Source organism: Anolis sagrei, chromosome 4 (genome assembly GCF_037176765.1).
Source record: "Anolis sagrei isolate rAnoSag1 chromosome 4, rAnoSag1.mat, whole genome shotgun sequence".
Taxonomy (NCBI): Eukaryota; Metazoa; Chordata; class Lepidosauria; order Squamata; family Dactyloidae; genus Anolis; species Anolis sagrei.
The window spans coordinates 38938773-38948900 of NC_090024.1; positions in this window are offsets into that span (position 1 = coordinate 38938773).

The window sequence follows — 10128 nt, forward strand, 5'->3', positions numbered from 1 at the left end:
ACAGTATCCCCTAGTCTTATTTGGGTTACTAAAGTTTAATGAACCCTTCAATTTGATGTGGTGTCCTAATCCCTCTGTTCCCATTTTCAGCATTTCCTCATGGGAAAATTTCTAGCTTTTCACTTTGTGCCATTGGGTGAGTTTCATATGTTAGAAAACTAGAACCTGGGACTTCCCTTACCATCTTTTGTCTCCACTCAACAATGGATTAGATTCAGGTAAAGTTATTCCCTTTTGGTCCACTTAAATCCATGAGAAGTCATGAATAGCTTTTAATGGTACTTCAGTTCAATTAATTCAGTGGTTCTCAACCTGTTGGTCCCCAGGTGTTTTGGCCTACAATTCCCAGAAATCCCATCCAGTTTACCAGCTGCTAGGATTTCTGGGAGCTGAAAGGCAAAACATCTAGGGACCCACAGGTGGAGATCCACTGGGTTAATTTATAACATGCCTGCACAACCTGTGGCCCTCCAGGTGTTTGCGACTCCAACTCCCTGAAGCTCTAGCCAGCTTGTCAAATGGTCAGGAATTAAGTCCAAAGCACCTGAAAGGCAACAACTTGTGCAAGCCTGATTTATAACATAGTTGTATTTGTTTCAGATCAGAAATAAACCTATTGAGTTCACTAAGTTTCAATTCCCAGTGTTTTGTGCATGAAATTGCAGCTGCAACCTGTATCCAGTCCGAGATACTTTGCAACCAATGCTGTACAATGGAGAAATAAGCATGACATAATTAATAATTTGAGTGTTGCACTAGGACACTGTGAGATCAGGGTTTGAATCTCCAGTCACGAAACCCACTGGGTGGCCTTGGGGAAGTCATGTTCTCTCATCCTCAGAGAAAAGTCAAGGCAAATATCCTGTGAATAAATTCTGCCAATGAAACCTCATGATAGGTTCACCTTGGGTCAGACATGACTTGAGGACAGACAACAACAATAATGTTCTTATATTCATGGAACAGGGAGAATGGAAAACAAAGAAAAGTCAAATGATCGTTAGTTGATTTGCTAACTGCCTTCAAGTCAGCTTTGACTTATGGTGATGTTATGAATAAGAGACCTCCAAATCACCCTATTTACAACAAACCCACTCAGGGCTTACAGATTCAGGACTCCGGCTTCTCTAGTCTATCTGTCTGAAATATGCTCTTCCTCTTTTCCTTCTGCCATCCACTTTACTGAGCATTATTGTCTTTTCTAATGAGTCATCTCTTGTCCAGAGTTTTTATAGCAAGTGAATGATATAATGCTATAGTTTTATCCTTGCTGATGCTATAATTGAAGACTGATGGGAAAGCTAAAATCAAATAGGCATTGATAGGATTTCTATTAATACAAGAACTGTTTCCATTTCAAATCTTTATTGTTCATAAAGTACTTCCTCTCCTATAGTTTAAAAATATTCATGTTTTCTACAAGGGTTGAATGAAAAGTAATGCCTCCTCAACAGATGGCAGTACTGGTATGTGGCAGGTACTGCCTTGTTCAGTAGACTCTCCTCTACAGTTCCATTTGGCAGGAAGCCTTAGCATTGATCAGTTATATTGTTAAAGTGCGAAGTATGGAACCCTTCGCAGACGGTCGGTCAATGCAACTTAAGCAATGTGCAGTCATTGAATTCTTGGCAGCAGAAGGTGTCACCCCAAAGGAATTCATCAGAGAATGCAAGCTTCCTTTATGGTGATGTTGTTAATGTAAGTACTGTGTGTTGTTGGGCGAGAAAGTTTAAAGATGTTGAGGTGGGAACGTCTGACTTGCATGACAAACAAAGAGTTGGGCATCCTGTGGCAGCAACCACTGAGTTTCACAAGCAAAAGGTTGACAGATTGATTCAGGACGATTGTCCTATCACTCAGAGAGAAATTTCAAGCATAATTGGCATTTCACAAGAGCGTGTGGGTCACATTATTGCTTTGCTTGGCTATCGGAAGATCTGTGCATAATGGTTACCCAGGATGCCGATGCCTGAAATGAAAGCACACAGACTTGAAAGTTCAGAGACTGGATCTCATCACCATACGACATCCTTCATACTGTCCAGATTTAGCACTGTCTGACTTCCCTCTGTTCCCAATAATGAAAGAAGATCTGTGGGGACATCATTATGCTTCTGATGAAAATGTTGAGAGAACTGTAAGATGCTGGTGGCGGAAACAGAGCGTCAACTTCTTCCATGATGGCTTCAGAAAACTTGTTCATCATTGGCAGAAATGTATCCAATTGTCTGGTGATTATGGGGAAAAGTGAATAGTGGTAGTTAAAAAGCACATTCTAAGGATTATTTCTGTGTTTGATTTATTAAACTATTCCCATTCAAACCCAAGTAACGAAGGTGGAGGCATTACTTTTCATTCAACTCTCGTAAGTTCAAGCAAAACATGTTTTTTGGTCTGACTTCCAGATGCCATTGGGACTGCAGTATATATCCTGAGCTAGCAGCCTTGATAAAGGACGGGAAGCTGTGTTGAGACTCCTACTTCCACTGCTTTTTTAAAAAGATATTTTATTATGTTATAAACACAAATCAATAAGCCAAATTCCAAGTGTTACACATATAAATCCTGAGTAATTCAACAAATATTAAATACATTATGCTAATTTACACTGGTGTAGATTACATTCTCTCCACCTTCCCTCCCTCTCCCTCCCTCTTCCTACTTCCATGCTTTAATGCACAAAGTATATTGTAGCTTTCAGAATAATATGTACATTTGGAATAGGAAAGACCCCCATATGCCATCGAATCCAACATATACACACACTCAATAAAGGAAATTTAACTAGCACATCCCCAGCAGGAAGCTGTCTAGCATCTTTTTGGAAAATGTCCACAGAAAGAGATTCTATCATCTCTCTAGCAAAATGTCAACAAAGGATTGCATAGTTTACACATCCATTGAAGCAGAAACCTAGTCAACAATGAAATTGCAGCCAGGTTTGAACAGGACTGCTAACTTAAAGAACTGCCCCATGCCTCCCACCCTGTAGGGGTTTGGTTTCAGGAGCCCCAGTGCATACTAAAATCTTGGATGCTTAAGTGCATTATATACAATAGCATAATAACATGACATCCCTTATTTTTTAAAAAATGAGTGAAATCAACATTTACATTGGGGGGGGGGGGATTTTCAAGCTGTGGATAGTGGAATCCACAGGATACAACGGGCAGACTATACCTATTAGGAAAAGCATGTTAGGGAAACAGTAGAGAGCTTCAAGCTGCTTGAATAGTTGAGTTCAAAGCTCCACCTAGAGGCTAGGACTGTAACTCTAGCCTTTTATGGCTACTAGCAGGGTGTCCATTCTGTTATTATCAGATATTCTGAAGCAAGTTTGTAGAGTTTTGTGCCCTAGATATTTTAGTTCCAAGTACATCAGCACACTGCAGTTGAAATGAATTATATCGATTTATCATAATAAATCAAAGAAATATTAAGTTCCAGCTACAATTTTATGAGAGCTGAGTTTGGTTGTTTGGGAAAGTGCGGCTAATATCGGTTTTTACATATTTATCATCTCTCACCCCACCAGGGTTCACAGTCAATGTACAATGGATCTAAGTAATTTTAGAAATGCATGAATAAAAACAGCTGAAATTATTTATCATGGTATATATTGTGTAACTTTATGGATACTCAGCTGTATAGCAGGAACCTTGTTAGTATATTTCTGAGAGGCATAATACCAGCAAGAGTGTCATGATGTGCTCTACTGGTGTCCCAGTGCACATCACTCCCGTTGTGAATCAATTCAGTTGAGCATCTGTTCCAATGTGCAATAGTCACTTGCGGCAATGTAATAATGGGCATTTGCCGAAGCAGCATTGTGAAACTACTCAATTTTATTTCCCACATATGTAATCCAAGTTAATTCAGATAGAAAGTGCATGTCGTGGATATAAATTCTGATTTAAGTAGAAAAAACACCAATGGCTGGAAAAACAAAGTAAAGGCTATATTGTGGGAATTTCAATCTAAGACAAAATTGACTCAAATTGCTAATCTAATCTAACTTAATTATAGGGAATATCTGGAGGACAACAGCTTTATAAACAAGCACCTTGGTATCCCTATGGATGTCCTGATTCTCAAACACCCTCTGCTTCATTTGGAAAAATGCTGCACTCGCAGAGCTCAGGTGGTGTTGTATTTCAATGTCAATGTTGACTTTTGTGGAAAGATAGCTGCCAAGGCCGTAGAAATTGTCGACATTTCCTAATTTTACACCATTAAACTGTATTTCTGGCATTACAGAGAGACTGGCAGGTGCCTGCTAGAAGAGCACTTTGGTTTTCTCAATGTTCAATGAGAGGCTGAGTTTCTCATATGCTTCTGCAAAGGTTTTTAGAGTACTTTGTAGATCTTTTTCTAAATGCACACAGACTATGTTATCATCATCATATTGGAGTTATATAAAATGTTGTTGTGACCTTGGTTTTGGTTTTCAGTCTGCTGAGGTCAAATAGTTTGCCATCTGTCCGATAGATGGTTTCCATCTGGTGGGAAACTTCCCATCAAAAAGATGAAGTATTATAGCAATGAAGATGGAAAATAAGGTTGGAGCAATAATATATCCCTATTTGACACCCGATTCCATCTTAAATGGGTCACTTTGGGATCCATTGCTGTCCAACAACTGTTGCCATCATGTCACCGTGGAGGAGCCACGAGATGTTCACAAATTTGTCAGGGCATCTGATTTTTCAGAGAATGATCCAGAGAGTACTGCAATTCACTGTGTCAAATGTCTTTGCAAGGTCAATGAATGCCATGTACAGACGTTGATTTTGTTCCCAGCATTTTTCTTGGAGTAAATAAAAAATATTATGTAAAGGAAAGAAGAATTACTGGACATAGATACGAAAGAGATTGGTATTTGCATTTGTTTTTCACTTGAAGGATGGGAAATTATATGTCAATATATATATTTTGTGGGCAGGGGAACTGTAATGTTTAATGCATTTGTATTATTTTGAATTAGTATGTTATATAGTGTTATATATTTAAAAATTTGCAATGATTATTGTTGCAATGTAGTAAACCATACATACAAAAAGAAAAATAACAATGTTTTCAAAATTATAGTTTTGTGTTTACAAATGGATATGCTAGTAAGAGTCGTTGTTGTTGTTGTTGTTACTTATACCCATTTTCCTCTCTCGTTTGAGATCCAAAGTGATTCACAAGCTTTAAAACAATACAATTTAAATCTATAAAATATAACTATTAGAATAGAGTTAAGCATACAATTATTCAACCAAGTAAAACTCTTTAAAGCAATCGAAATAATCGAAACCTCTAGCTCATTCTTAAACACATTCTGCTTTAAAAGCCTCCCTTTTCTAGAATCAGGAAAGGAAGGAAGGAACTATCAAGGGCCATATTCTCAGTTCTAGAAATATTGCCAACACAGTAACAGTAACGTAGCATCATTTCACTAGAGAAAACCTTGCCTCTCTTGCAGGAATCAATACTTGTCATTTACCCATGCCATTTGGCTTGTGTGGAAAGACAAGTATTTCCCTCCTAAAGAAATAGTATGAACCCCACAATCAAGAATGCACATTTATAATAAAAAAAATTGGCTGATTTTGTTGTAAAGTGAATTTAAAATATTGTGCATAGTTCTGGATCCAAATTTAATCAGATTTTCTGTAAATAATGAGACTTAAGATAGTCAAGATTAACTAAAATCCTGTTGAGTTTAATAAGTCTAAGGCAGGGGTCCTCAAACTTTTTAAACAGAGGGCCAGGTCACAGTCTCTCAAACTGTTGCAGGGCCAGATTATAAAAAAAAACCATGAATTAATTCCTATACACATTGCACATATCTTATTTGTAGTGCAAAAAAAGACTTAAAATAATACAATAATTAAAATGAAGAACAATTCTGACAAATATAAACTGATTAGTATTTCAATGGGAAGTGTGGGCCTGGTTTTGGCTGATGAGATAGGATTGCTGTTATTGTGTGCTTTCAAGTCGTTTCAGACTTAAGTAGACCTTAAGCAAGGGCCAGGTAAATGACCTTAGAGGAGCGTATCCAGCCCCGAGGCCTTAGTTTTGGGACCCCTGGTCTAAGGTAAATATGACTGAATCTGGATTCAAGCTGTATACTTTAACTATGAATGAAGAGCCTCTGAACATCAGGAATTACCACTCAGCTATAAACTATTCACTTCAGCTGTTTAACTCCAATCAGTGACTGGAAAAAATAATAATAAACGCATGAAAACCCCAGGAAACACTTGCATGAAATTAAACATTTTCCGTTGAGAAGTTTTTTCATTGCGCCTTACTTTGGAGTAGATGCGCCCAGAATTGAAAAGGTTTTTTTGGGGGGGGGGGCTTTCTTGTTGTTTTGCTTTGGGGTTGGTTTTTTTGTTTTTTGTTTTCGTTTTGGGGTTTTTTTGGGGGGGGGGGGTTGCATACTTGGTGAGAAACAATCCCATTTGATAAATGTTACATCTGGTTGCATCTCTCTTAAATTCTGTCAGAGCAACTGTTTCATCTGCTTCTGAAATGTATCCCCTCCAAGCCTTCCCCAAACTGGAATTTGATTTCTGGAGCAAAATAAATATTGCCAACAACGTTATAAACTGTACAATGTCTATGCAAAGGGAAAGAGATAAAAGGAATTTTTTAGAGTTGAATTGCAATAAGATGAAAGCACATTTTCTTAAAAAAAACAAAAAAAAAACCTTACTTGAAATGCTCACTCTGGATGAACTTTAGGGTGCCCAGCTTTGATCCTGATGCTCAATCGATCTCTCTTTTGCTTTTATGTTTCCAACGGAATTTCCAAGCATGTTTTGAAAGTTTTTATTGATATTTTACAGGTAATCCAAAAACAAATTACATAAAATGTACAAAAATAATCCCAAATCTTGAAATTCTTTACAACTTTTATTAGCATTTTTATTTTTAAATAATCATTAGGGAAGTTTATCAAGACTGTAAATCAAAATGTGCATTGATTCTGTGTAAAGTACAGATGATGTTTTGGGTAATAGGATTTTCACTTACAGGACTCATTGTATCCACAGGGCTGGCCCAGCCATTAGTGTCAAGGACAGCTATTTCATGCAGCAAATATAGGGATGTGCCATGTGTACCCTTATCTAGCTTGCTAACCTCCAGTGTAATGGAACATGTTATTCCATCAGCATTGCTATACTTATTGTGATTGTAGTCAGGCTCTGTTCACAAGAGAAGTGTGTGTGTGTGGGGGGGGGGGGGTTGCTCTCTTGTATATTTTCTTCTGCAGCAAGAATTCTTGGCCTGATTTTGATAGTTAAGTTTACGAAACATTATTTACAGGGAATATCAATGTCATATTATATCTATCCAAACTCTTGGGTAAACTCATGAACAGTACATAGCTGGGCTGAAAGATGCACTGAACAATGCTGCACACACATAAATCTCTCAGTCCACTCCTATCTCACAATTTCTCCAAGCAATTTGAAAAACAATTAGAATGGCTGCCACCAGAAGCATAATTTGGTATCCTGCAGCATAGCATGCAAAATTATTATAGGGTCAGAATCCCTTATCTGGAAGGACAGGAATAGAAGTGTTTTGGGTATTGGAGGGGTTTTTTTTGGGGGGGGGGGAGTTGTTCAGGGTTTTTTAAAATTTTGTAATACTTATATTTGTATATATATAGGAGATAGCTTGGAGATGGGACCCAAGCTTAAACATGAAATGTATTAATGCTTCATATACATCTTATATACACATCCTGAAGGTAATCATTTTAAAATAATTTTGTGCATGAACAACATTTGTATACATGGAACCAGGCCCGTAGCCAGGATTTTGTTTTTTGGTTTTTTTTTTTTGGGGGGGGGGGGCTGAGTCTGAATGAAAGAGGGTCTACCCTAGCAAACCTTTTGTATTGTTACCCCAATACCCCCATGCATATGGGATATATTGAGTATGGTGATCAGATCATGATATAAATAAACATAACAGTTTAAATAATGCACCAGTAAGGCCTTCTCGCAGACCATCACGAGAATTTCGGGGGGGGGGGGGGAGCTGAAGCCCCCCAGGCTCCCCCCCCCCCAAGCTACATGGAACCATCAGAAAACAAACATGTCATTATCTCAACCACTCGTGTGGATAATTTTGGATTTTGTAATTCTAGATAAGGGAACCTCAACCTGTATATATGTACATTAGGCCAATGGAATCCTATATGCGAACTCCTATATAGGGATAGAGATACAAGCTTCAAAATCCAAGGGGTGAGAAAAAACAAACCAGTTGCTCCCTACAGCATCATTTGAGTCTACAAAAGTATAGACAACGCCAGATAATTATGAAAATAATCACATGTAACCACGCATAAGCTCTAGTGGGGAATATGTATTCCAAATAGTAATGATTGGTTTGTGTATCGCACTCTTGAGAAAGACATTATGGCATCCAGTCTTTCTTCTTTATTTTGGCATCCAGTTCAATTATGTGTGTTGGAATCTATAGAAGTCATGCATCCTGATCCTACCCATTATTCTGTACCAAAAATACTAGCTTATAGCACTAAATCAGGGCCACAACATTCAAGGAGCAATGTAAATAGAGGTTTGATGGCTTCCTGTTGGGAGCCTTTTGGTTGTATATTCCTGCAAGGCACTGAATGAATCCTATGGTTCCTCTTCCAAACCTTTGATTATATGACACTCACTCCAGCACTCCAAATGAGACAGTGACAAACCAAGACCCTTTTCTCTTGTGGAGATGATTATATGGCACTCCCCCTCAGTTCCATGTACATTTGCATTGGAAGTTGAATCTTCCTTCAATACTGGCATTGGGATGGTATGTTCCTTCATAAGTGCACTAGACAAGAAGCTTGTGCTAAACTGGTGTTTGGCCCCACTTGCCACCTAAAGGAGGGGTCTCGCTCTGCCTAACAACAGAACTGCTCCTACCATTACTTGTATTAAAACTGAATTAATCCAGTTGGCATACATTTTGCTACTACAATTAACCTTCCATATTCACTGGAGTTAGGGGCTCAGAACTCACATGAAAGTGACAAAACGTGAATATTTTTGTTTACCTGAGAGAATACCTCTAGGCATTTCTGGGTCTTTCAGAATGACTTTATAGTTAATTTCCACTGGAAGTTGACCACAGAATTGCACTGGAGGTCCTACAGTTTACTAGAGATAACATTTTACTCAAATTCATGAATAATCAAATCAACAAAGGTCAATACCATCAATGTGGAGGGGCAACAGGACTAACTTTTAAAAAGATGCATTGCACCCTGTGTTTTAGACTGCACAGTGCTTTAGATTTGGTCTACTGACCTAAGCTTCAGCTATTTTTTTTCCATATACGCTGGGCTCCAGATGAAGTAAGCTATATTATTGAGCAGAACTAAAGAGAGATAGGTGAGGAAATTGAAGGATGAGTAGCTAATGATTTGCCATTGCCAAAGCCCTTCAGGATCACACCAATCAGGTCAGGAAATATGTATGAGAGGGGAAGTGTCCAGAGGATGGATCCCTATTATTTAGGATTTCTTCCCACTGCGACTAGTAAAGAGGGAGTGAGTTCCTTTATTTTCAGGCTGGGATAATTGATGGTCCCAACTGTGAAGCTTCTCAGAGGGAAAAGAAGGTGCACCATCTCTGACATGACACTAAACACCTTGTTTCAAGGTATAACGACATGTGGAAACATCACAGGTAGCATTGCTCAATTGAGCTTTTAGAAGGCTATAGATGAGTGATGTTTCCTTGATTGTGAAGCTCCTCTTTGCAAGGAGACCTCCAGCCTACAGCAGCTTTCCAGACAAAGACCCAGTAAATTTATGGATTACTATTGCACTTTTAATCTTCAAGGCACCACACGTGTTCATTTTTTCCCATGCAGAGACCTGAGCAAGCAAGCAAGTAGTTGTGTGAAGGGAAAACCCTCCCTAAAGCAAAGAAAGCCAACAGTGCAGAATGGTTGCAGAATTTGAACAGAGGTTAGTGAACCCTACTGGTTTCATATTCCCAACAATCTGAATATTTTTTGGAAATTTCTAGGAAAGAAGATTTCAGTAACCCTTGTCATGCTATCTTTTGCAGCAAATGTTTAAGCCTTCATGTCCTCGGGAAAAGT